At 39.6% G+C, this 27,628-nt stretch overlaps 1 protein-coding gene across 2 annotated transcripts in view; it reads left to right on the forward strand.

The window, feature by feature from the left end:
• Positions 1 to 4,371: 4,371 nt before the first annotated feature.
• Positions 4,372 to 27,628, forward strand: part of LOC143103713 (bis(5'-adenosyl)-triphosphatase-like) — a 152,848-nt gene continuing 129,591 nt past the window's right edge. Inside the window, exons 1-2 of one of the 2 annotated variants that reach the window (XM_076267504.1) lie at positions 4,372 to 4,391; positions 18,712 to 18,823. The gene's annotated coding sequence lies outside the window, so the exon portion shown is untranslated. Of the gene's footprint in view, positions 4,392 to 18,548; positions 18,603 to 18,711; positions 18,824 to 27,628 lie in introns of those variants that run through there. The other variant, XM_076267503.1, reaches the window with a different exon arrangement.

Consider the following 27,628-nt stretch of genomic DNA (forward strand, 5'->3'; position numbering starts at 1 on the left):
CTGTTATCTTTGTGAAGCATTTCTTTGTAAGCATGATGTTGCCCATTAGCACCTTAAGTGCACGACTAGCAATGTGCATTTAATCCTGCATACGTAAATTACTCGTGTTTGACCTGTAGAGGGCAGTATGGTAACAGAGTATTGACTGAGAATTGTTGAGTTGAGGAAATATTTAGTACATTACACAGAGATGTCATATGTATGCATATTTGTGTAAAGTAAGTGATTTGTGTTATGTTACACAAGATGTTTGTGTAATTTATGCCAACCAAGTTATTATTTCTATCTTTCCTTTTAGACAACAATTTCTACTTCATAATTCAACTAAACTAATTTACAAGATAATACCACGCACAACGTGTGTGAAGATTTATGTGCCTGTCTGACCCCTGTGTATCACTGTGCTTCCTGAATCCTTGCATTAAACCAACTAATTGCATTCTAGTCTCAAGAGGTGTTCTTACCGACACGCCAAAGCGACACAACTACACACGGACCTCACCTATACAGTCCGCCAAGCTATTGCCAGTTTCTTCAGGGTTTGTGTCTATGTATGTGTGTGTGTATACCTCTGTGTATGTTTGTGTGTCTTTGTATGAGTCTATGTGTATACCTATACGTGTGACCGTTACAGTGCGACTGACACCTCCTTGCTGCTGCAAGACATGGAAATGTCAAACTTGAACAACAGTAAACAAACAGCAAAAAACACAGATGGATGGTGCATATTGACCCAACTGTTGGTGTTTATTGGTGTTTGATGGGGCAGTGTGCAAGCACCCTATAGAAGCATAGAATTAGGCTTACAGTCAGACTACACCGGGAGAGCAACTGAAGCATTAGAGTAGCGTAAAAATAGTTTTAGATGATTGGGGTATTTTTAAAAAATATATGCACAGCGCTCTCATGTCTGCTGTAGCCAGTTCCATTGATTAGTGGAAGCTAATTTTTAGATCATACACTCCACCAACAGGCCGCTTAGTTGTGCGCCCTGATGTAGACCCACTGTTGCCAGGCTTAATGGCGCAGTCAGGGATTTTACGCGATTTCAAGCCTATAAATTTTTTTTTCACATTCAGCAATCGTTGCTGTTTAATAGTTGTTTACATGGAACAAACATTTAATATTTTAGAAGAGTCATGGAAACTCATTTGTTTATGTCACTGTTGCATCATTACCACACAGGGCACACCTGCGCAGAAAGAAGAAATGTACTCCAACAATAATGCAGTACATGTTTACATGGGTGGAGTTTTCAATCGGATTATCAGAACGGAGTGCACCTCTTCTCTCAATCCGATTGGAAATTTAGTCAGATCCGGGTGAATCCGATTGGTTGAGGTGTTTGCATGAGGCACATTTATTCTGATTGAGCCTTTACTCTGTAATCAGACCACAAGTGGCCATGTAAACAGAGCTATCTGTCATGGCTGAGGATATTTGCTTTGGAATCGACCAAACACTACCCTGGTGGGCTAATTCAGGAATCAGTCCAGAGCGTCATATGGGCCAATCCTGAGCACCTGGGGATGGGACAATTCTTCAGACACAAACAAGCTAGATAATGTGTGGAGATGGGGTTCCAAGGAGACAGGGGCGCTGCTGGATGATTTGGGCTTTATGACAGACAATAATTCTGGGCCCCCCGATAATATATAATATTAATAGGGGGGGCAGGGGCTCTGGGGGTCCTCTATCAGTGCTGGCCCCTTAGAACCACCCCCCCCCCCCCCCCCCCCAAGCGGCTGTTTAAGCCATTTGAGGGGCACTTTCACGAAAACACCTCTGAATATACTTTAAGAGATTTAGTGTATGAAAAAATAACTATGTTTCTTTAAGGAGAGCAAATGTCAGTATGTCTGTGCGAATGTCAGTATGTCTGTGTATGCAATACCATGGATAGACTCACTCTAGGGCCTGATCATCTTCAAGGCTGAATAATTCTGACAACAGAAGAACTCAGTGGGAAAATGAATATAACATATTATTGCATGAAAGGATTATACTTAACATATTTTAACTAACATATATTTCCATAAAATATAAAATAAATCATAAATATACATGCATAACTTGGATGAATCCCGTTAATAAGTCTATGCAGTTACCACTGATATTCTCAAAAAGTGTGTGTGTGTGTGTGTGTGTGTGTGTGTGTGTGTGCATGTGTTTGTCTATTTTATGAAAGAGGATGTGTGTGTGGAGGTGAGTAATACACAGTGAAGCATTAACAGAAAGAGCCTTGGCAATTGAAGGAATGCCACAGACTTAAATAATAGAGCGTGTTTACAAGCTTGCGTCAGTCGACAATAGCTCAGCGTAGGCTACTGCATGCTTATATTTCCCATTCACAGTCAACACGCATCACCTTGAGACATGTTCAGCATCACAATGTGACACAAAGAGCTTGTTTGGCCTTTCTTTGCAGAAAAGTATATTTGAAGTCCTCATGAAATAGAAGATGGCAAATATAAAAAATGCTGTTTATGAAACAGGTATGAGGACTCCGCAAACATTTTAATAGAAGCTAAATTACCTTGGTGTACTGTATAAGTGGTCTAGTCTCGAATACTCGAAAAATGCGTCAAAATGGAGGAAGTTAAAACCTCTCAAAGCCTTTTCAACAGATTCTCCCACTCTTTCAGAGCATCTCTCAAGGATTTTGAGGACACATTATGTGCTGATGTTGCGATAGGCGCTACACTTTTCTGGTGAGTGATGCACAAGCCGGATACAATTTTTTGTGCAAATGTCCAACATGTACAAATTGGATTTTCTCTTTAATGTCACAGACTACTTGTTAAACATATATTTTACAAAATATGGCTGCTCAAAAACTGGACCTAAGTTAGCTTTACAGAGCGGATGTTTTTAAAAAAAAGTGTAAGAGCGCAAGAAATCTGAACATGTTTACAGAGTTTTAAGAGTCAGCAGCTGAATACATTTGTAGATTTAATGCTACTGTTTGTAGCACTGAAAACATGTTAAACTGTGCAAGCAACTAAGAACGCCTGAATCCAACACCACCGAGGATGAGGTACTGCCACATTTTAATGTTTGTAATTTGCATCTACATCGACACACACACCACCAGCTGTTAATTAACTCCGCTTGAATGGCCTCAGTAACTGTAAGGTTCACCGCACATGTCTTGAGCACAGGTTGCTAGGTAGGACTACAGACAGGTTAACAATGTGGGCCAAAAAACTCTGACCTTTACCCTTTTTGGAGCCATACGCCAACAACAACAACAACACAGATTTACCCTATACATGTATTTTTATTAATTATAATAATATTTTATTGTTTCTGTATTTGTGCTGTATTATGAAATATTATGTTTTATGGATTTGGAATGTTTATTAGCCTATTGGATTAGATTTGAGGACTCCTGGACTATTTGTATCTGTGGGAGAATCATGTATTGTGGAACTTAGAAGGGAAGAGAGCTGTGCCAAAAAAGGAAGGTTTTATGATGAAAGTGCCGATGATGTCATGAACAGATGTGGGATCACTCCCTTTACATTCCAAGACAGGAAATCAATCTTACTTTTGATTGTGTAGTCTTTATTATTAAAAACACGTCTATAGCTTTTGGTTTTAGTTTTTTTTTTTTTGGTTTGGATGTAAACTAATCAGTGGCATTTGGAATATATTGAAGACTTTCTTTCCCCATCTCTTCTTAAAATCAATTTATAACTTACATAAAAAGCTTCATAAACTTTTTCAACACAATTGCTCTAACCCCCTCTGATTGGTTGAAAATTAGTCCTGTCTGTTTAACTGACTGTTTAATTAATTGGGCTGTAATGAATTATAATTATGGCTCATCCATTGCGTGCTGTTCTTGAAGTTAGTGCCGCCTCTTACATCTGAATAATGCGCCAATGATGGATGCTTTCAAATGATTGCTTAGATATAATGTAAATAATTGTATAGCCTAGTCCTAAATTAAATTCTGATAGCCTAGTCAAATTTTCCAAAAAGTAGGCTATTGGAAAACATATTTCGCTGTGTGACTTATCGCACATCTTGTGAAGTCCATCTATAGTTTGTGTGAACCTCCAAAACAGATCGCTGGAACAGAAGCTGCCTGAAGAGGCAAAATAAAGGAAGGTGCAATCCCCTCCCCTCACACCTCTAAGGATGAATATTATGGTTGTATGGTGGTTGCAGGCACTAGGCTATAGTCTACAATTAACCGTCTGATACAGAATTTTCAGAAAATGTCTTGGCAAACTTTACCTAGCATATATAGTGGAACATGAAGTTCTTGCTACAGGCTTCATCAGCTATTGTAGGCTACGCGAGACAGCATGTGTATTGGGGATATTCTACAGAGACTACATCACCCATAATACATTGGGGGCACTGGCGCGCACACACGGAAGGTGAGTCCCTGTTCCTGAACTGGCAGCACTGCTAAGGCTCGTTTTTCAGTGTGAAGTCTTGTCTGCCTTTTAATTTACTGCTTAAATACAGGCTTACCTATTTGTCAATACGGAGTACTCCTAAATGCTTAAGACCGACGTGCGGTCATTACGTCAGTTGCCACATTTACAAGCGTCCTGGGCTTCGTCCAAAACCGATTAAGCTACCGATTGATTTCGGTGTGGTTAACATCAGTTTCAAGATGTCTTAAAGATGCAGTCATTCGTATAGGTTACAGTGCAACCAATGCAATGTAGTCAGTTGCCTCCTCTTCGGCAACGCTCGTTTTCTAAACATAGTAGGCTAGTTGTAGGCTGTATCTGTATACCACCCTCACTGTTGAGCGCTGTAGATTTATGAAGTATCTTCTGTACACGTGTTCTCTTAATTTATAGCCTTGAAGGATCAGTGTTTAGCCTATATCTGGTGTTAGGTGATCAAAACACTGAAGTAGCCTACACTAGCCTAATTCACAGCCACATTGACCCTTGTTGACCCATAGGCCTACCATCCAAAGAAAAGAGTGAATTGGTATTCAGTGTCAAGCAATAGGCCTATCCTAAAACATGACTATAGGCCTTTTGCATCTGCATCATGAGTCATTCTGATTACACTGGATGTGTTGTGTAATAAATTATGTCTCGCAAGTCATAGGTTATCTTGCAGTTTGGTTAATGGAATCTGATTAATTCCTCTCCCAGAATTTATGAAATTGTTTGCGCTTAGAATCAGGCTACATAGTCATGGAAATCCTGTAAAAGCCCTGTTTAAAATCCCATGTTCTACGCTGGGAAAAGGCATGGCATGTGTGATGTATCTGATTCTAAACAGTTGGACCTAGAGTTAGGCCTACATGTTTTGTAAAAGCAGGGTTTCTGTGCGGTCTTGAAAAAACATAGAATTTAAAATGGAAATTTAATCTCAATTTTTTGGCCTTTAAGTGTTGTCTATATCCAGGTATTAAATACTAGGTCTGCACACTTAATTAACATATACAAATACAAATAAAGAACATAAAAAGAGTAAAAGAATGAAAACAGAACAGTAAGAATAAATTAAAGGGCAGTAGAATATGGCTATGTATAAGAATAAATACAGTATGTACATTTGCAAATACATTTGCAAAAAAAACATCTGGGTGGTATAGGGTAATGCAATGTCCCTGTCAAGGTTGCCAAGTCGTGGACACCTCAACAGACACAGGCAAGATGCAATATAGTTGAAAAGAGGGTGTGAATAGAGCAATATCAGTATAGACTGAGGTTTAAGATTAAATATAGTGCAAGGCAGTTCAGTGCAATGATAATGTATTAATAACAATACTGTAACTGTAAGGTTGAAGTACACACGAGGTAGATGAGCAGAACAGGGTTGATTTACTTTATTCAGTGTGGGGGCTGTTTCTGAGTGTTCAACAGAGTGACTGCTTGTGGGAAGAAGCTGTCTTTGTGTCGGATGGTTTTGGTAAAAACAGTGCTCTGAATCGTCTACCAGAGGGAAGGAGGTTGAACAGTTTGTGACCAGGATGTGAGGGATCTGTAGACATTTTTGCTGCCCTTTTCCTGACCCTGGACCGGTACAGGTCCTGGATGGAGGGAAGGTCAGCTCCAATGATCCTCTCTGCAACCCTAATTGTCTGTTGCAGTCTGGCCCTGTCCCGTTTGGTGACTGACTCAAACCAAATACTTTCACTATTGACTGACAAGGTGTTACCATCGAAAACATAGCCTGAAAATAGCAACACTCACAGCTCCCGCACACAGTTGCGCTCCGTCAACGCATACCAGTGGGTGTTCCCGACGGTAGCTATGCAAATTATTTAAGGTTTATTCCACTGCTTGGTTGAATTTCCCATTTAGTCAGGGGGCCAAAACTGATATTAAAACTCTGTCGGACACTTTTTGGTACAAGCATACAACCTATCCAATATTAATATTTAACCCCTTAACATGTGTTCTAGCCAGGTTGTCAGCTTAGAAAATGTTTTTTTGTCCATTTTAACACTATATTCTTATAAGTGGTAAAAGCGAATGCTTTCATTTTCTTCCATGTTACCTACTGTCATTTTGGGCAAATGTGCAATATAATCCAATTTATGTGCAAGCATGATCATTAAGGTGGTTGTCAAGCTGATTTTTTTTTTGTGTGTGTGTATGACTTTAAGCAATTTCAGGCCAATTTGTTGGTTTCCTGCTCAACATGACATACCAACACTAAATGTTGAATATCTACACAACCACCCATATACATAGAAATGGTATCAAATGAAAGCCAACACTCATGGGATGTCTGCAGAAGTGTCAGAATGAACATGTATTGTACAGTGTAAGAGAACAGAACTAGAACATGAAAAAAAACAATCTTCACCTAAAAAGAACCCATTTTCAAAGTGAATATCAGCTTGGAAACATAACATAGTATCCCTAAACCTCTATCAATCATGGGAATGAGTCAAGCCAAGTTTAAAGCTTGTAGGGAGAGACAGTGCAATGCTGCACAAGTTGTAATTCTTTAATGTCAAGGCAGCAATGTAGAACTGTAGATGGTGGTCTATGGTGCTCTTTGACTTCATTAATGTACCAGGTTGTAACACAAATTATATTTAATTGACATATCACTATAGTTATTAATTCCATCCTAACATAACTGCTCTCTCATTTCTTTTGGGTAAGGGGTTAGTAACTAGTTAGTAGTAATAACTAGTCTTGCTGATCCTAGCACTTACCACCTGACTAGAACTGACTCTCGATTGTTTAAAAAACAGCACTCACTGATGCACTTATTCTTATTGTACTAGAGCTTTTTAAAATGGTCCTATAAGTCTTGAGAGAATTGCTTTATAAAGCTTAAACTGTTAACCATGTTGTTAGTTGCTTTGGTTAAAAATGCGTCAGCTAAATGTAATGTAATGTAATAACTAATAGTTGTATGGCAAAGGTATGATTTTCCCCTTCCAAGCAGTGACACTCAGGTAGGCAGCCAATAGAAGGCACCCAGGGACCATGTCCATGTGCTCAATCTGAGTCCTGGTCAGGGACACAAAAGAAGAGTTTACCATTTTGAGAATGAATACCTTCCCGATACAAAACATGCATGCATCCAAGGGCATAAAATAAATCTAATCTACAAAACAAGAAAAACAATATCATGCCAAATAATATGAAACAATGTAGTTGCATATATTGTGGCAAAACTCAATAATAATGATGTGAGTACCTGAGTATTCTTGCACCGAGCTGCACAGGCACATCCACAGTTGCCCTTACCAACCAGTTGTGGTTGGCACATGAAGGATGGAATGCTTGTCCCCCACGTTTTAACCAAAGAACCTGTACAGGCCAGGTGCTTGGAGCTGACGATATGTGGATGCAAGGAAAGTGGAAGTCAGTGCAGTACCAGGCAGTGTAGATGTCAAAAAAGTGGAATATTTTGTAGTGGTGCATGTGGATGTGCCTGTGCAGCTCGGTGCAAGAATACTCAGGTACTCACATCATTATTATTGAGTTTTGCCACAATATATGCAACTATATAGCCTGACGAGCCAGACCCACATTAAAATGTAGGGTCTGGGCACTCACCGTTCGCAGTGCTCAGTTCAAGGGGCGGGATAATCGGTTGTCTTTCAAATTCCCTCTGCACGCAATAGGACAGCGCTAGAACGAGTCCCATGCGTTTTCCCACCAGCGGAGCTAGTTGGTTAGTTCAAACTTTTGCCAACTTCCAGATTCCAAAAATAATTCAGTGGAAATGCATGGATTCCAGTTGCTGCTACTGGAAGAAACTGGAATCCATGCATTTCCACAGAATTATTTTTGGAATCTGATCCCTTATCATACCTGTTCATTCTTACTTGTCGCTCAACTTATCGTGACTAAATTCAAGATGGCTGCAAACGCTAAACTTCGTGAAGGACCTGTCTGTATAAATCGTCTTGTAAGTTAACTACCAGTGCTTTTTCAAAGTTCTCAATGTCTCGTTTTAAATGTCAGGGCCCTCGGAAGTCTACCAATGAAGTGTGGAGATACATTGAGCCTCGTAAATGGTGTAAAACAGTGATTTATTTGTATGGCTAGGCCGATGCCGGAGCACCACCATTGTTAGCTTCGGCTAACTAGCGCCAGATTTTGGAGTGCAGGGGACAAGCCGAGATGGGCTATGAGACATACGTTCACACTCGGTATCATGTTTCAACACACTTTAGGTCAATATCACACCGGAATTCTCCTTTAACTCGTGTCAAGCTGTTTGCCAACAGCAAGATCCATCTTCTTTTTTTCAAGTAGCAGGGAATTCAAGCCAAACCGCTGCAACTCTGCCATCAATCATTATGTTAAACCCGCCTAACGATTTGATTGGCCTGATAGAAGTTTAATTTTTCCAGCTCACAAGCTAACGGAGAGTTGCTAGACTAGCCCTAGCAGCAAATGTAATTTGCTGCCGCTAGGGTGCGTCTAGATTTCTAGGCTAGCAACTATATTGTTTCAGATTATTTGGCATGATATTGTTTTTCCTGTTTTGTAGATTAGATTTATATTATGCCCTTGGATGCATGCATGCATGCATGTTTTGTATTGGGAAGGTATTCATTATCAAAACAGTAAACTCTTCTTTTGTGTCCCTGACCAGGACTCGGACATGGTCCCTAGGTGCCTTCTGTTGGCTGCCTACCTGAGAGTCACTGCTTGGATGGGGAAAAACATACCTTTGCCATACGACGATTATATAGTTATTACTACTAACTAGTTACTTACCCCTAACCCTAAAGAAGTGAGAGAGCAGTTATGTTAGGATGGAATTAATAACTATAGTGATATGTTAATTAAATATAATTTGTGTTACAACCTGGTACATTAATGAAGTAAAATAGCACCATAGACCACCATCTACAGTTCTACATTTCCGCCTTGACATTAAAGAATTATAACTTGTGCAGTATTGCACTGTCTCTCCCTACAAGCTTTAAACTTGGCTTGACTCATTCCCATAGATAGGGGTACTGATTGATAGAGGTTTTGGGATACTATGCTATGTTTCCAAGCTGATATTTACTTTGAAAACTGGTTCTCTTTAGGCGGAGATAGTTTTTTTCATGTTCTAGTTCTGTTGTCTCTTACACTGCACAATAAATGTCAATTCTGACACTTCTGCAGACAGCCCATGAGTGTTAGCTTTAATTTGACACCATTTTTATGTATATGGTCCTTGTGGTTGTGGAGATATTCAACATTTATTGCTGGCATGTCGTGTTGAGCAGGAAACCAAAAAATTGGCCTGAAATTGCTTGTACAAGTCACACAAAAAAAATTCAGCTTGACAACCACCCTAATTTCTTACCTATGGGTGTCTTCTACCTAAAAAAATAGGGTGACAGCTTGTACCAAAGCATGTCCGCAAAAGTCTTAACCCTTAAAGGTGTAGGTTTTTGAACATTCTAAGTTCCGCAACAATTGAAGGTTCTAAAATTCTATGTTGAATTCAATGAACCCAGATATTCTTTAGAACGTTCATTTCTCAACATTCCCATCACACCGGTGTGACGGTACTCCTTTAAGGGTTAACGGAAGCCCTTTTCAGAATTGGCCCCCTGACTAATTGTCCTACGTAATTTAGAACGACCATTAACCGTAAGTTAAGTATGAAGTAGATCCATTTTTTTGGCCGTATCACACTCGTATATTAATTCGTCGAACTCGTTGTGAAGTTTAAATGAACTGTCACGTTGCATCCAAGCTGTAAAATGCAGACGTTCAGAACATTGCAATATTGTAGCATATGACGGTGGTGGCTTTTAGCTAGATGGATGACAGCAGGCTAAGTAAAATAGCGATGTTTCAAAGCTAAAGTTCATCAGAATCTTGGGATAGGCCCGCTTGACAACGGGAGAGATAGAACTAACGACTGGCCTTTGGCCGTAGCAACCATCCATTTAGAACTAGTAACTGCAGTTTGTCCTGTGAGTTGAGAAATTAGTTGATATGTGTCGGAAGAAATTAGTTCTACAAACAAGACAGTTTTAGCGATTAAAACGTTTAAATTGTAACAGGAAAGGAACACAACAAGTGGCAACAGTGGAATAAGCGGGATAATGGACTCCACGGTGGTCTGTTCACAGAAGTTAATGCACTTACGAGGTTTAAAGGAACACGCCACCCAAAATCAGTAGTAATATATGTTCTTACCTTAACTTTCACGAGTTGAGTCATACCTCTCCCGCGCCGGTAGGTGCACTCAAACGCTCTGTCGCGCGGCGCGAATGTGTTAGCATGTTGCTATGCTAGCGGGCTCTGCCGTGGCCGTAGAGAGAGGAACATAGCAGTAATCAAACACCTCCATTTTTTCCCTACTTAAATACAGTTGCACGAGTAGTTGATAAAAATGTGTACGTCACACAACATGAAACGTGGCGATTTTCCAAGCGAATAAACAGGAGAACTACAATGTGTGGCGCAATAGCACTTGGGAGTACTTTGACCTAGCGTGGTAATATTATTAACACCTAATTGTAGATCCTATCCACCACAGAGTTTAGAATCCATGCTGGATCGACCCTCAGCCTCTCCCTCCCCTCTGAGCGAGAGAGAGGCACACACACTAGAGATGCGCTGATGGGCTATTATTTCAACCATAACTGCATAGCAAAACTTATCATCCATCAGCCATCCATCAGCACCAAAGTTTGTTGACCAATTTTCAAAACTGCACCCGCCCACCATCCGTTGGTTGTTTTAATGTAGGCTATATGGGTGATGCAGCGCTGCTGACGTGAGGCTAGAAAGCCCTTGCCTGTTCTAGAAAGACTGATCTAATGCAGCAAATATATTAAAAGGCTGAAGTCGTACATTGGCTAGGCCTATCCCCAGAATATCAGCAGCAAACTCAGTCTCTGTCGCGCAAAACAGTCTCCAAATAAAACGCACATCGGCCTGTTGCCTATTCTGCCAGCTTGTGACAATATATCGTCCAAAATGCTTGATTTTCAGACAGACATCGCAATTCATTTTATAGCAGGCCATCGGACAAATATGACGCCTCGATATTAAAGAAACTCCGACTCCATTCATTCTGAAAGTCCACCGCACAACAGTGCAACGTGCATGTTCACATTTTTAGTAACAACCGCCAAACTTGCTTGCTTGCCTTACACATCTAAGTTTTTCGACTATTTTTCTTGCCTTCTTTTTCCGCTGTGGATGTTATGGAGTTTGTAGAAGTTTTAGCTCTTACGTTCTGAACATCTCGCACTGCCATCGCCCGATGTCATTTCTGAGTCATATCACTCTCTGTCTCTCTTTTAAATGCCTATTCCCTGAATGGTAGGCTACAATTATGTGTTTTATATATAGGCTAATATCTAAACAAAATAACCCAGGCAGTCTCATCTAGGATAACACAGGTTTGAAGTCAACGTCAAGTTGGTTCTATTTAGGGAGGTGAATGTGTGTAAACATCTGTAGATGACTCAGAAATGACATCGGAAGACACGGAGTGAATAGTGGCAAGAGGCAAGCCGAAGTCTGCTGACAAGGGCCCGACGGTAATTGTAAAGTAATTTACAAAAGATTCACTGAACAAAAATGCTGATGTGGTACATGAAAATTTAGCTAAAAATGTGGAGAATGCAATGCAATCAAGCATTTTGGACGATATATTGTCACAAGCTGGCAGAATAGGCAACAGGCCGATGTGCGTTTTATTTGGAGACTGTTTTGCGCGACAGAGACTGAGTTTGCTGCTGATATTCTGGGGATAGGCCTAGCCAATGTACGACTTCAGCCTTTTAATATATTTGCTGCATTAGATCAGTCTTTCTAGAACAGGCAAGGGCTTTCTAGCCTCACGTCAGCAGCGCTGCATCACCCATATAGCCTACATTAAAACAACCAACGGATGGTGGGCGGGTGCAGTTTTGAAAATTGGTCAACAAACTTTGGTGCTGATGGATGGCTGATGGATGATAAGTTTTGCTATGCAGTTATGGTTGAAATAATAGCCCATCAGCGCATCTCTAGTGTGTGTGCCTCTCTCTCGCTCAGAGGGGAGGGAGAGGCTGAGGGTCGATCCAGCATGGATTCTAAACTCTGTGGTGGATAGGATCTACAATTAGGTGTTAATAATATTACCATGCTAGGTCAAAGTACTCCCAAGTGCTATTGCGCCACACATTGTAGTTCTCCTGTTTATTCGCTTGGAAAATCGCCACGTTTCATGTTGTGTGACGTACACATTTTTATCAACTACTCGTGCAACTGTATTTAAGTAGGGAAAAAATGGATGTGTTTGATTACTGCTATGTTCCTCTCTCTACGGCCACAGCAGAGCCCGCTAGCATAGCAACATGCTAACACATTCGCGCCGCGCGACAGAGCGTTTGAGTGCACCTACCGGCGCGGGAGAGGTATGACTCAACTCGTGAAAGTTAAGATAAGAACATATATTACTACTGATTTTGGGTGGCGTGTTCCTTTAAACTCCGCTTCGCATCGGGGCCGTTTTACAACATCGACCGTGCATTAACTTCTGTGAACAGACCACCGTGTCGTCCATTACCCCTTACATAACCGTAATTTGATTGGCTGGTGCCTCCTGTTGTTCGCTTGTTCGTAATTTGATTGGCTGGTGCCGTCCGTCGGTGCAGCAACAGCTGAACTTCTCAACGCGATCGATGGGAGCAACACGATGCAACGGACCCACAATTCATTTCGGCAACGGATGACGTAAACCCATGTAAAGTGAACGGGATGCGTCTCCAGTACTGCAACGCACGCAACTGTGCGGGAGCCGTTAACCCAATAATGTTTGAATGACTGATAGAAAATCCTAAGGATATTTGCAGAGGAGTTGCTGCTTACATCTTGTGATGGTGCATCTTCAGCTGTGCTTTATATGCATCTTTCGCTATAGAACAGGTTTTTCTTGGTCAATGCTTTTCCTTTTGCCTATAGCTAAAAGGGAGCTATAGGCTAACTGGTGGAACCCACTTCTAGTGACTTATGGAGTCAGATTGGGTTATTGCACACAGAGAAAATAAGGTTGTATATCCTCTTATATAACTCTGGGCTAAGTCAAATCAGCTCATTTCACAAAAAGTTGGCATTTTTAACCAGATCAGGTCAAAGTCGGAGCAAAAGTTGTTTGATGTTTTGAGGATAACCAGAGGCCAGAAATCACTTAGCTATTAAAAACACAGCAGTATTCGTAATATAATGATATTGTTTCATCTGTTTACTCAAAAGCTTGACACTTTCCATGTGGAGCCCTGTGCCAACACATCATTAGTTGCATAAGTCCTTGAGTGTGTCATGTCAAACTTTGATGCCATAGCTGACTTGTGAATTTACCAGTGATTGCACCATACAATAAGTGCCTCCTTTATAATAACTGGTTCTGCTGCACTGCTCATAAGAGAATGGTCTCATATGTAGTTTGCCTGGGGTTTTCCCTATAGTTCATATCACAACTAAATAATTAAAGCAAGGACAGCATGTATCAGTTTGCTGAACTTAGGCCTTTGTTAACAGATTTGCAATAGCCTATTGTCTAGCCCTGACATGTAAAATGTGATTTTAGGTTGCTGTTCATGTTGCTTGTCGACCTACCTGTTTAGTGGGAGCCAAGCGTTTGTCATGTGCGTTAGGGTCAATGATGTGACGCTCATTTTTTTGTGTACATATGGGTTACATACATTTAAAATGGTTAAAATGTGAAAATAATTTGACAAATTATTTTCAAATATTATTTTCATCAAACCCTAATCTTAAAGTTTTGGATTTATTTAATTTTGAAAGAGTATTAACTAAATTTGGGTAAAATTGTCAACACGGTGTAACCACAAAAACATGAACCAAATAATTACAAAATGTGAAATTCTCTCCAAAATCCCTTCTAAAATAATCTGGCATGATCTTGCAGAAGAACTTTTCTATATTTAATACAAGTAATGAAACCCCATTGTTCTGAATGTTTTAATTAATATGTGGAATCGTGTCTGTCACATCAACCACTTAAAATGTCAAGTGGTGTAACCACCATTTAAGGAGCAATTTTGTATGTATTATGCCAGAGGATCATGTGACAGGAAACTATGTCATAGAGAAGGACCCTTCAAGACCCCAACTGCTATGAGTCAAGGTTAGCAACTCTCTTAAAGTAACATAATAGTGTTTTTAGGCCATGGCCAGGCAAGCTTAGGTTACATGTCAAATGGTATGACCTTTTGAAAATGTTTATAAATCATAATAATCATAAAATATTAAATTTAATGTAAAAACTGTGTTTGGATATTCACATAAAGGTAAAGTGTGTACATAGTTGTCCATAATAATGCCTGCAAATTTTGCTTTTAAATAGAAATGTCAAATGGTGTAACCGGTTACACCATTTGACTCTCTTCTGTTTGAGACCAGTTTGGTCATATTCAGGGCCAAGAGTATGTAATTTGAGGTGCCAATTATATTATTTTTATAGTTTAAATAGTGACTAACTATTTAGCATGAACAATAGCTTTAAAAGGGTTTAATTAGATTGCATTTTAAGCGATTTTTGAAATGTCAAAGCTTTTCATTTTAAATTTAAACTTCCATAATTATTTTTAATATTTTATTATGATGTATGTAAACAGTATGTTCAAATTATAAATAAATAATATAAATACATTTATTATATATAAAATGTACTTTAGATGTAAGATAGCGATTTTAAGATCATGTGCCAGACCACACCTTATGTCGGTAATTTCCACACCCCTGGGCGCATTATTTAATAAAAGTGAAGTGTAAGATAGGAAAAAACTTTGCGTCAGAATAATAATACGCTTTGCACCAGGTTTTGCATCGCGAAAATAGGGCTATTTATCTCACTCTCTTTGAAAATAATAGGTATAGACTGAAATTGTATGAGAACTGATCTGAAATCAAATAGAACACAAGTTTCTTCATTGATGTTATGAAATGATATTTGATATGGAATATGATGAATGACATGAATACATATCAAAATATCCAAATCAGTTTACCTTGATGCCTATTTTCTGTGTCAATTTCTTGTCCTATTGCTATAAACGTTTTATGGTCAATTGGTGTAACCGATTTATGTCAATTGGTGTAACCAGTATTTTGTCTAAAAGACTAATAATGTACAAAAAAGTTAATATGGATAATGATTTAAAACCCTACTTCACTGTAATAATGGTTGTTTAAACCATGGTTTTATTCAAATGGTCAAAGAATAGACATAAAACAAGATGTTTATAGCATATGGTTGTCGTGGTGGAAGGTCATCAAAATCGGCCAGTAGATAAGTAGAAAATTTAGCTCACGACTTCAAGAAAAATCACCAATAAAACTTTAACTAAAGCATAAAAGAGCTTTCAGGCAGGCAGAATTCGATGCAAAAATGGTTTTATTGATGCTAGCAGCAGTACCAACAGCAATAAACCGTGAGTGTATCTCGAGAAGGCACTCCCGAACAAAGGTAGAACTCTCCTACTTATACCCCTCCACAATGCTGACACAACACTACCCCGAACCCACAGATGGCGTTATGAAAGGATCGTTGTTCGCTCTTATCTTCGCAAGTCAGCAATATTGCTGCCAATGGTACGAACTTTAAGTTTACAGAAAGTTCAGGGGTGTACAGTATAGAGTGATCTCAGGTCATACATTGTGCATGGGTTAAATATCGTTTGCCCCCCCTGCACTCTCCTACTGGTTGTTATGAGTAGAGCTCCCCTGTGTACGCGTTATCTTGCAGCTTCAAGGCCGACTTAAAAGGCCTAGGCTAATGCAGCATGAGACACAGTGCAACAAAATGAGACACAGGGCAGCAAACAGAGACATCGGGATACAGAGTGCACATTCTGGTAGGAAGGCTTCGTTATGTTATTAGAAATAGTTAAACTTGTTATTTAAAAAGTTATAAAAGGTTATTATATAAGAATGATGTCTGGGTATTATTTGATTGTCATTTGAGGTTATATAGATACATGTTTTACCGTTTAAACACTCTTTGTCTCATCATGATGTTTACAGACATTAGTGATAATTTTATACCACATGGTCTTGCTCAGTACAATGAAAAACCCATATATATACATATAGGTGTGACATATTAGATATTTGTCATTTTTGTGGTTATACCATTTGACAATTTAACAGGCTGTTAGTTCTATCTTTTGTTAAAAAATAGTATACACGTCATATTAAATAATATGAATACAACAGAAATACAAAGTATACACTTTAGCAAATCTCAGGCATGTTTTGTTTTAAAGGTTTAAACATATTTTTAATTTTCTCATCTTACCAACCCTTATATGTCACTGACCCGTTAGCAAGAGTAGCAGAATGTCTGGGATCCGTGGGGGTCTAGTTGTGTCCAACTGGATGTTTCAATTTGGGAAACCTGATTGAATACGTTTTAATTGTTTATTTCTTAGTGGTGCTATTTAAAAATGTCACATGGAGCCTCCTTCTAATGGAAGCCATCTGTCTCTACTGCAATAAATAAATAACTAAATGATCGCTAGTCGGTTTTCCCCAATGTGTACACACACACACACACACACACATCTAACTGAAGCAAGAGGAATATGACAATAGTGAGCATATTAAATACTTATGATCCCATGTCAATAGGAGCTACCTCTTTTTATAATATTCTTTATGAAGCGGTAATCTGAAATGGAAGTTCAGGCTCAGACCCAGCTGCAGTATAAGTTGTATATGTAATTGCCTCATTCATCTCAGTGCTTTTCTCGCCCAAGCAATAAAACTGTACATACTGTATCGTAGATGTAAGAGATGTGGACAGAGATGCATTATGTACGAGACCAGGCATCAATTATGCACCACTTATTCATACCACAGCAATACCTAATTGATTTGATTCTCCACTTCATGTATAATTAAACAGGTGCAGTCTTTGCTATGGGGCCCCTGTGTTCGCCAGGCATGTTGGAAGAGTTGTGGCTTTGGGGTGAATCTCTCTTTGTGTGTCCGTCTCCTCCCAGTCAGTCACACGCTGACTGGATCAGGGAAGTGGGGAAGCAGTGAGAGTGCCAAATTTAATTTCCCATAATAATTAGCAGTGTGTTTTCCACTCCCAGTTCCATTTGGCTTCATGTTTCTGAGTGCTTTTTAGGTCTGTCCCCGTGTCAAAACTACATTTGAACTTACGAAAGACTTGATTAAGGCTCTTACATTTAAAGAAGCTATATGTATGAATTGTAATGTAAAGCATTTAAAAATTAACTAGAAATATAGCCACAGAATGCGAAGAAATAACTGCTTTGACATTATGTCAAGAACCCCTATGTGTAACTGCATTGCGTGTGTTTAATCAACTGTACGGTTCAGTCTTGCATCTACCCAACGCACAACTTGCAGAACATTGGAGGCAGGTGTGCTAGCAAGGGAGCTGAAGCCCATAGATGCATGCTAGCATATTTTAGCACATTTCCGAAGGTGTTGGGACACACTGGACCAACTGGCTACCACATAATGTACTGTGTGCCTAAATAAAGTTAGCCAAAATGCTGAAATGTAGTTGGAGATGCTAATGGTTGATATCTTAATTTTGTCCTGCAAGGTTGCATGTAACATTAAGTCTCTGCTACCTTGGCTAGGTGTTTTTGTTACTTAAGTGAAGGGAGTGGAATTGGTGCATGAAGGTAGTATCCTAATATAGCCTACTGCCCCCAATTTGCTTTGAGGTGACCAGTATGAAATGAACACACGCTGAGGGTTAGCCAGTCTTATTGCCTTTCTCTTTCTTTAAGTGTCATCCATCTCATTCCCCTTTAAACTGTCCTCCTGGGCCCATTTGGAGTGCCTCAGCTGAACTCAATTCATTGGATCCTACATTTCAACAGTTGTGCATTTAATTCTGTAGGACTTTGAAAGTGAGTGACATGGTGTTCTCTCACTCTCTGCAGCCTCGTAGTCCTTGCCCCTTTCTTTCTTTCTTTCTTTCTTTCTTTCTTTCTTTCTTTCTTTCTTTCTTTCTTTTTGTGGAGAAATAGAAGGAGAAGGTCATCTGGCAAATGACCTTTGTGGAGTTCTGCGGTTCCAGTTCTGTCATTTCACCCATTCGCGGAGGTCAGGGAGAGGGCCAGGACTTGAGTGGGCTGTGGAGAGGGGACCAGCAGAATCATTTTCACTACAGGGGTCCCGGGGGTGCGCTCCACTCACAAGAGAAATCGGCTGGGCTGTTGTCAGAATATCAACTCACTTCAATTCGACTTTTTTTTGCACATTTACATGGAGCCCTGTCTCTGACCTGCAGGTGTGGACAAAAGCGTTGGCAATTAGTCAGACTGAGACGACTTCAGATCTCAGCAGAAGCTGAATTCAGCAGCAGCAAGAGAAATCCCCCATTTGACTGAAACTTTATTGAGGTACTGTACCCTTTTTTGTGTTCTAATAAGCTACTCATGAACATTGCAACACGACGACAGTCAAAAACATAATAATGATCATAATACAATACAACAAAAAAATACAACAAATTATAAGGAAAAGCAAAAAGTTAAGTCAGACCCAAACTTTCCAAAACATTTACTATATACAGTCTTGTATTGTCTGATGATAATGATGATTGTGTATTGCAGCAAACTAAAGAGGGTAACTATTTTTAGAACTAGTATCTCTTACAATTCTTATTTTTTACATGCAATGCTAAAGACGCTCAAATAAATGTTTTTTTTTATTTTGCCAAACTTTGTCTTACTGCCTATGTATACCAGCTTTATAATGATGGTTATCATTAAAATTGATGTCCTAAGCAAAAGTAATCTCTTAGACTCCTGGGAGCTGTAGTCAGCAGCTAAATATTTGAGCTTGGTTTGGATTTTTTAGCCAACTAGGAATAATTCAAAGAGACAGAAGTATCTCAATATGCCAGTTATTTTATGTATGCATATGACTTTGAAGCGTGGCTGGCTCCTATGGTAACTAGGTCTGGGGTGTGTTAACAAAAACTGCCAGCATCGCTTATAGCTGGTTTAGGTGCAAAGCAATTTCCACTGACATTTAAATGTGCAACACAATTTCTGTGCTTTTAGTGCAACTCAGTGGTGCCATGTCAACATGCGGCTTTGTCAATGTCAGTGCTACATTCACAAAAAAGAGTGGATCCAACACTGTCTGGTGTGAAGCAGCAGTCTTTTATCTGCTGCTAATCCCATTGGAAACAATGAGCTTAGTTCCCAAATCAGGCAAACAAGTTGGTTTCTCCTCTTTCTTATCTGTGTTGGTTTCGGTACAAAATGTTATGTGCCTTGGGAATGGGGTGCTTATTTTATGAGAGAGAGAGCGAGAGAGAGAGAGAGAAAATATGAAGGGCAAAAAATATAGAGAGAGAGAGAGAGAGAGAGAGAGAGGAAATGGAAGACAGACTGGCACAAAGTGCTATGGGAGTAGTGCAGCAAGGGACCACGAACCCACATGTGACTGCCGTGAACTGATGGACATCTGTATGCTCTAGATACTCTCTAGGGAATCTGTGTGATTTTCACAGCAGCTCTTAAAACCATAGAAGACTGTTCAGCATCTAATGTCTGTGTAGAGTTGACTTCATCTCGTACAGTGTCTTAGTACATGAAAGTATACACAAAGCTGCTGCATTTTGTCCTTTTCCTCCTTGGTCCTTTGGATGTGTTGGCTGTAAGCTCTGGGATTTTGTTGCTTCGTTCCATTGAGGAAGTGGATTTTGAATGTAATGTTGTTGGGCAGTGCTTCATCCACATTAGATCCATTGTCTTTGTTTCTGGGAGCAATACCTTTCACTCACCACCAGGGATCCCCTTTGCCTCTCAATTAACCTCCTGAAGGACGCTGTCATCTCAAGGGCAGCTTTTTCAAGCTCTGATTGCGTTGGAGGTGAACAAACTAATAGGCAATAATTACTTATCATTTATGATGTCGCAGGCACCCTATGATGCATGCAATCATATGGGACAAATAAGATAAAAAAAAAAAAAACTATTAGAATCAATTGATATGTCCTTATTCAGCCTTTAATAGACTGTAAATCGGTCTGAAGGTAGAGCTTGCCTCACAAAGCATTGGCTCTTTTGAGGCTACAAAAGCTCTTTCTTGTCCATATGACGACTGAATGCCCATTATCTTGCTATTAAGAGGAATGAAGTTGTTATTGCCATTTTCCAAAGTGCTCTTCTCTGGGTGAATTTTAAATTCTGCCGCTCCCTAGCAATTTCCTGCATCTTTGTTTCAGCGCTGCTCAGACGTGTGCTCATTTGCACCACAGCTTTATGGTGGGAAGTTGATATATTATCACATTTGTGCATTATCTTTGGCAGCTGGTGGATCTGCATGGTATGTTGAACAGTGATAGAAAATATTAGCCTGAGTAAATGCCACATTTTTTTTATATCACATCAGGAACGTGTAACCAGAGGCAATAAATGCAATGGAGCCTGGCTAATTGCATTTCTTAACATGTACCCATTACGTATTTGGCAGAAATGAAAGGAAAAAATATTAATTATGTTAATATATTATATTGCATTAATTTCACCCTTGCACAAGCAATGTTGCTGTTGGTACACAGAGCTTGAATGAATTTATTTATTTTTTCTTTCCTTTTTTTTGCCTTCTGCTTATTTCAAAGAGAGACTACACCCTAGAGACCAGCGTATGTTATCATTGTTGTGCTTGGTCGGCGGGGGATATGGCTTGTTTAGGAAATCCAGAGGACAGCCAGGCTTCAGCCCCCCTGCTCTCACTCTGCTGAAGCCGCTGCTCTTTCAAGGGATTAATGCATTCCCAAACTCCAGGCTTTGTGCTCGGTTTGTTGCAGGCCTCCTTTAAACAGGCTGAGAGCTGACAGTTTGTAGGTGGCAGACAGAAAAAAAAAAAAAAAAAAAAAAAAAAGAAAAGCATAAATAAAGACACAAGATGTTTGTGGCTGTTCTGACTATGCCTTTGGAAGGATAAAGCCATCGATATAGACTGTTTTCTAAATCATTTTAAATGCTGTTAAACATGTTTGGCATTTTCTCAGTGTTTCTTTTATTCTCAGTGCAGCTATGTATGTATACTGTATGTATGTGTCTTCGTATACCTCACGCATAAACCCAGCGGTTGTTCATGGAACAGAGAGAGCAGTCTGGGTTTTGCTTTAGTCGTCTCAGAGTGAAGGTGCTCATTACTTTTCCTTACAAGAGTGTATCTCAGTTGTTGGCTTCCCCATTCCCAGTAGGATGTTACCACCAAAAGCAGCATTCAGAAGTTCACTGAATATCCACAGAATTTTTCCAGTGACATTAAGATTTTAGCTGATGACGTTGGTGAAATACTGTACTCAGTTTTGCCTCTAAATTTAGTTAATATGATTGTTTTATTAATATTCTTTGTTTCCAACAACCTAATGGTCTGTGTTATATTGTTTTCCTCTGCAACCTCACATATTCAACAAACCATTGATGTTTATGTTTTACAGTTCAGTAACACGTGTTCCCAAATGCAGTGTTTACCAATGAGCTGTAATAGGGTTATTATGTCTATTATGTCCGTCGGGGGGTTTAATGATTTGCTTTCTATTCATCCCTCTATAATAACTTTCAGGATTTTCAATTATTAGACAGGAATGGTTTCACCACTGGGCCTGTCACTTATAGACTAATATGCATGGCAGGCCTATGAAATAGTCTAATTGATGAGAGATGGCTCATGGGTAAAAAAGTGTCATATTTACTTTTTTTTTTTTAAAAAGACGTGATAAATATGCAGCAGTCTGTTTGAGTAATTAAAGTATGGATGGATAAAGTAAGAATGAAGTAACTGCTTGAGTAAGCAAAACAACTTCCTCACAGGATTTTAGCTATTTCACTGTCAGTTGTATTGTTGGCAAAAAGACAATGGATTGATCTGTTTCTGTTTCTCTTTGTGAAGCATGTAAAACTCAGTGTGGTTTCAGGTATGTTGTACAATGATGCCAGAATAACCCCTTACGCATTTTAACAGTGTCAAAGTTAATTTAGGTAAAATCAGACAGTTTGCAAGTAGGTTGTCTACATAACACCTCTGTGATAATATACAAATGTTTTGCTGTTTGATCTTGGAATGCAGTTGACTATGGAATAGATATGTTGAATGGGACTTTGACCTTTCTTGGTTTTGGAACACTCTGTTTAGCCGTTGAGGCGATGCCCACTGTTAATGGGTCTGCTGCATACAGACATAAAGCCTGGTCCTGGGCTGCAGTAGCACTGAGGGGTATACTACACAGTGAGATTAATGGGTTAGCAAGATATTTTGCGCCTAAAGCTAGGGTTTGTCATGACATGAAGGAGTCTCTTTTAATCTGGCTGGATCACTATGGTAATTTATGCAGCAAAATTAACCTAGTCCAGAGCAGTTTATGTATATGAAATAAGAGTTAAAAATGTCTAAAAACGCTGCCTGGTGACCAATTAGTTATTTTGGAAAATGGAATAGCTATACCCAGAAGCTTCTGTTAAATGTGTTTTAGGCCAAGCTCCACCCTTTTCATGGCAGTGTGCACAGAAGTTGAAGTTGAAAGCCTTGGTTGAGGAGTACTAATTGCCTCCAGTGGCTGCTTCAGGGTTTGTCCAGCCAGCTTACACTATTTATGCCTAACTTGCTTTGCAGTATATCCCTATGATCTGTCTGAACGGGCTCACGACAGACCGACTGTTGTCACTTGGAAAAAGCAAAATGAAGTGTGTAATTTGTCATTTGTGGGTCATGATTTACTCAAATGTTAAGCAACAGACAGTAGTCTCTCTTTTGATGCTGATCCTTATCTTGACTTGATGGGATAAACTTCTTTCTGAAGAGGACAAGTGTCTCTATCCTGACTGAATCTTACGTGATGTGCTTGAGCGTCTTCTCACAGCCTTGCCCCCTACAGATGATATGTTGTGATCCTCCATGCTTCCTTGTTCTCTCCCGAACCTCGCGCTTTTTACCCCCCACCCCCACCCCCCCAAGTGGCCTCCTTCCGTCACTTTAATCAACTCTTTTAATTACAGTCACTTTCGCTCGTCCCGCTCTCCGTTTGTCACCTTCGGGAGACACTGTGCTCTAAAGCGAAAGCGGCACGACTTCTTCCTGGGGGAGTCTGGGGGCGGCTCGGTACTGGAGGGCCCTTGCCAGCGCGGCTACTTTATTGCCAGCTCACATCTCCCCCTGGCCCTGCCGGGTGGCTTAAACATTGTCTTGATAAATGGATTTTTGTCTCGACTCAAATGTGTCCTCCGCCAGAGAGAAAGAGAGAGAGAGGGAGGGAGGGTGTGTGCGTGCCTATGTGTGTGTGTGATTGCAGAGACTTGAATTCCATCAGATGTCATCCTGATTTGTGTTCGGAGCAGAAATGATGCTAAGCTAACCCCCCATAAATGATGCTAAGCTAACCCCCCATAAATGTATATCAAATGTGTTCTTTAAAATATATTTCCCTGGAAACACAAGTTTTACTTGTAATGTGATTCTTCTGAAACTACACACAATATTATGGTAATACCAATGGTAGCGTGAGTCCATATGCTTAGCAAACCCTGTGCTAATTAGTTTTGCATATTACCCTTGAGCATACATTCTTTACATAATGAAAATTGCATTGGTGGCCAGTAAATATTTTATCTGTCCTCCTCATGAAATTTGAATTGAATTGTTTTATCATTCAGTAGTGTTGACAGATTGTTTTCTAAATATAGTTTCTGTGCCACTCTGACACCTGTTTGGACAAAGCATTTAATTCTATACACACAGTTCCGTTGAAGGTGCAGAGAATAAACCTAAGGCAGCATCAAACAGTTGCTCATTGCGCAGAGATATTTTTGTGACACCGTGCAATTGCACTTAATTTTCTCAAGGTGATTTTCAAAGAATACTGAGGAGTGTTGCCAGTATACTGATATTTTATTCAAGATGTGCACATCATCGTGCCATCAATACATTGAACAGCACTGGGCATACATACAGCCTATAACTAAAGCTTCATTTCATCACTATAACTGATATTTAAGAGCATACACTGATACCTTAATTTAAATCCATATGCTCTTGGATTTACATCATGAGGATTCCCAAACTGCTTTACATTCACCCCTCATTACAGCACTATCAGAGTCTTCTTCTGATGCTTATTTGCAGTTGGGCTGTAGAGTGAGCAGGTTGCATTAGCCCTGAGTACTGATCTGACATCCTTTCAGGCAAGAAGAAAATTGTGTCAAGAGGGAAGCACTATGTGCCTCTGAACCCTTTGAGGAGTATTGCGATCAGTCCAGGTCTGCAGTAATCATTGATGATTATTTGTGCAGGTCTTGGCTTTCCACATTGACCTGAATATTTCGGAAGACTTACTGTAGCACAGAATTAATGGTCACAAAGAAAAAGTTGAGTGGTCGACACATGCACAAGCAATCATCATAATTTTTTTCTTAGTTACAATTCAAATATTCACAGACAACGTGTATATTTAATCAGTCTGTTTTTGTAATATCGTTGTCACATAAGAACTAATGTAATTGGACAATGTCAGCCATGTCTAACGGTAATGAATTTTCTTGTCACTTTATTTTCTGTGTGCAGCAGCCTGGGCTCGGTCTGTAATTACCTCAGCAGGAGACTGCAGGAAGGTGACGAGGTTGCCGCTAAGTTTGTTTATTGCATTATTTGACAATATAATTTCAAGCAATCATTGATTTTTTTATTTTTTTGCCTCATGGTTGTTAATTTAAAAGGTTGTTAGATAGCTGATGATGGGTAAAAGAAGAGGTTAGTTTTGATGCTGTTACATTGACATATAGAGAGATTTTTTTTTGCAAAGCCCTAGCTATCGCTACCTTATACCTTGATTCAGACAGATGACTGTATTCGAAATATGATGAAGGGTCAATATTTTGAAGAAAAGAAAGCGTTTTAATTGAAAGTTTTACAGTATTGAAACCAAAACAACTACACCCTAGACTAAGTTATGCCACATTTTAACTGGAAAATCGCATTATAACCTTAGCTACTAATCTTGGCTCCTTTCCTGATTCACCCATTACCGACACTATCTATACCTGAGCTCTATTGGCATCATCATTCTCTCTCTCTCTCTTTCTCTCTCTGTCTCTCTCTCTCAAAAATCTCTCTCAAATTAGCATGACCATAACGTTGTACAGTATTGCCAAAGCATTTGGGTGAAACATCAAATGGGTAGGGAGGAGGGGGTAACACAAAAGTATAACAAAATAATGATAATTGTACAATTATGAACTCTGGCAATGGAGAGGAGTGTGTGTGCGTGTGTGTGTGTGTGTGCGTGCGTGTGTGTGTTTGTGTCTGTGTGTATGAGTCTATGTTCATATTTAGGTAATGTAAATTTCACCTCAGCAGGTCCTTTCTTTATGGCAGGAATATCCATATTGAGCGGCAAGTGAGGAATGAAAGCCTCTCCTCGTCGCTCACTTGCAATAATTCAGGGAGGACATTTGTCATCTTTTCAAAATAGGTTCTCCTAATGTTTACATATTTTTGTGCACTGTGTCAGGAAGTGCATCTCTGTTTCTACTGTGTTTAAGTCACAGTGGTGGCACAGTCTGTTGTCTTTCGGCAGCCATGTTCGTCTGTGCCTTTCCACCTCTATGGCCAGGCTGTGTTTGATGAGTCTGTACTTTGTCAGTGTGGTTCTCAGGTTTTTGTCTTGAATGTGTGTCAAGTAGGGTGCTAGCTTATATGCTCTGTTTAAGGCAAACTCTCTCTCTCTCTCTCTCTCTCTCTCTCTCTCTCTCTCTCTCTCTCTCTCTCTCTCTCTCTCTCTCTCTCTCTCTCTCTCTCCTTCTCTTTTTAGGCTACCCTGAATGCACCTGAGTAAATATTATTTTATTATTATGTTTTTTATTGATGTTCAGGAATGGACAAAGTAGTTCTACCCATTTCAGATCTGAAAGGCAAATCAAGAAATATTGACTAAGCTGTAGGCCCTGTAAACAATGCAGTGTGACAACTCCAGATAACTTACTGTATGATAGCTTGGTAGTTAATTGATAGCAGTCATAGGCCGACCGTCTTTCAACAAAAATGTTTGTTTCATCTACATGCAATTACTGACACATTTATTGGGGTAAACATATTATATATAAGTATATCATGATTATGGCCTTGTTACAAGCTGTAAATGGCCTTGAAACCCTTCAACAAAAACTACACTGGTGTTTTCAATTCAGCTAAATTGATTAGTGGCCACTTAGTTTTATTATTTTAGTTATTCAGGTTCAAACAAATAACCTTTATTCATTTTTACTTTACGGTATTCATCATGAGAATGTTTTCACTACAGTCTGTTGTTCAGCAAGAGCTAAGTATATACAAACCAACCAAAAACCAAGAGAAACAAATATGCTGTCTAATGTAGTGGTCTGAGAATAGATATGATATGGCACAGGATTTAGCACTAATAGCATCCATGGTGAGCATGTGATGGTAGCCTAAATCTTGGTGCTAGCCGTGAGCATGGGCGCGCCCAGCTGCCAGGGAAGCCTGCTAACTGCCACACAGCTGGATGGGCACCGCCGCACTGTCCTGAGGGAGCGCTTGTTTAAAGTGCTGCCAGGGAAGCTGGCCCCTGCGCATCACCGCGGTGCTTAGATTCCAATCACCAGTTGTTTGACTTGGATACGATGTGCTTAAGTTGTGGAAATCATAACCCTTTTGTGGTTTTTTATTTTATTTTCTCATATGTGGATGTAGTCTCTGTCTGCCCGCCTGGCAATCTGTTCAATTACGAAGGGATTTAATTTGATTATTTATCAGACCCTGGGTGGACATCATTGCATTCCAGTCGTATTAATTCAGAATAATGTCCATGAGTTTTTTTTTCTAACTGTGATTGATCCTGAACACAAACGGTGTGTTTTTATGGATCAAAAACAAGCAGGGACAGGGTTAGCCATTATAAATGGTTAAAATGGCGGGTTCTGGTTTGGTCTAATTTATATCACGGCTAGCCAATATAAAATTACAGAAGAAGCTCAATCCTTTTTTTTACTTATTTTGTGGGGAGCGTGTCTTAAGCCAAAGTCCATATATAGTCCAGACACAGCAATGACGAACTTGATAAAAACGTCAGTCTGCAATAGATAATAAGAGATAACGATCTGAGTGTCCAACTTGATCAAAATAAAAAAAGTTCTCTGATGGGGAGATGGCTAAGGGTCTGAGACATCGTT

The sequence above is a fragment of the Alosa pseudoharengus genome, unplaced genomic scaffold (genome assembly GCF_046254945.1).
Source record: "Alosa pseudoharengus isolate Yale_2024_CS ecotype anadromous, Long Island Sound unplaced genomic scaffold, YU_APseudo_1.1 YU_APseudo_1.1_scf_5, whole genome shotgun sequence".
Lineage (NCBI taxonomy): Eukaryota > Metazoa > Chordata > Actinopteri > Clupeiformes > Clupeidae > Alosa > Alosa pseudoharengus.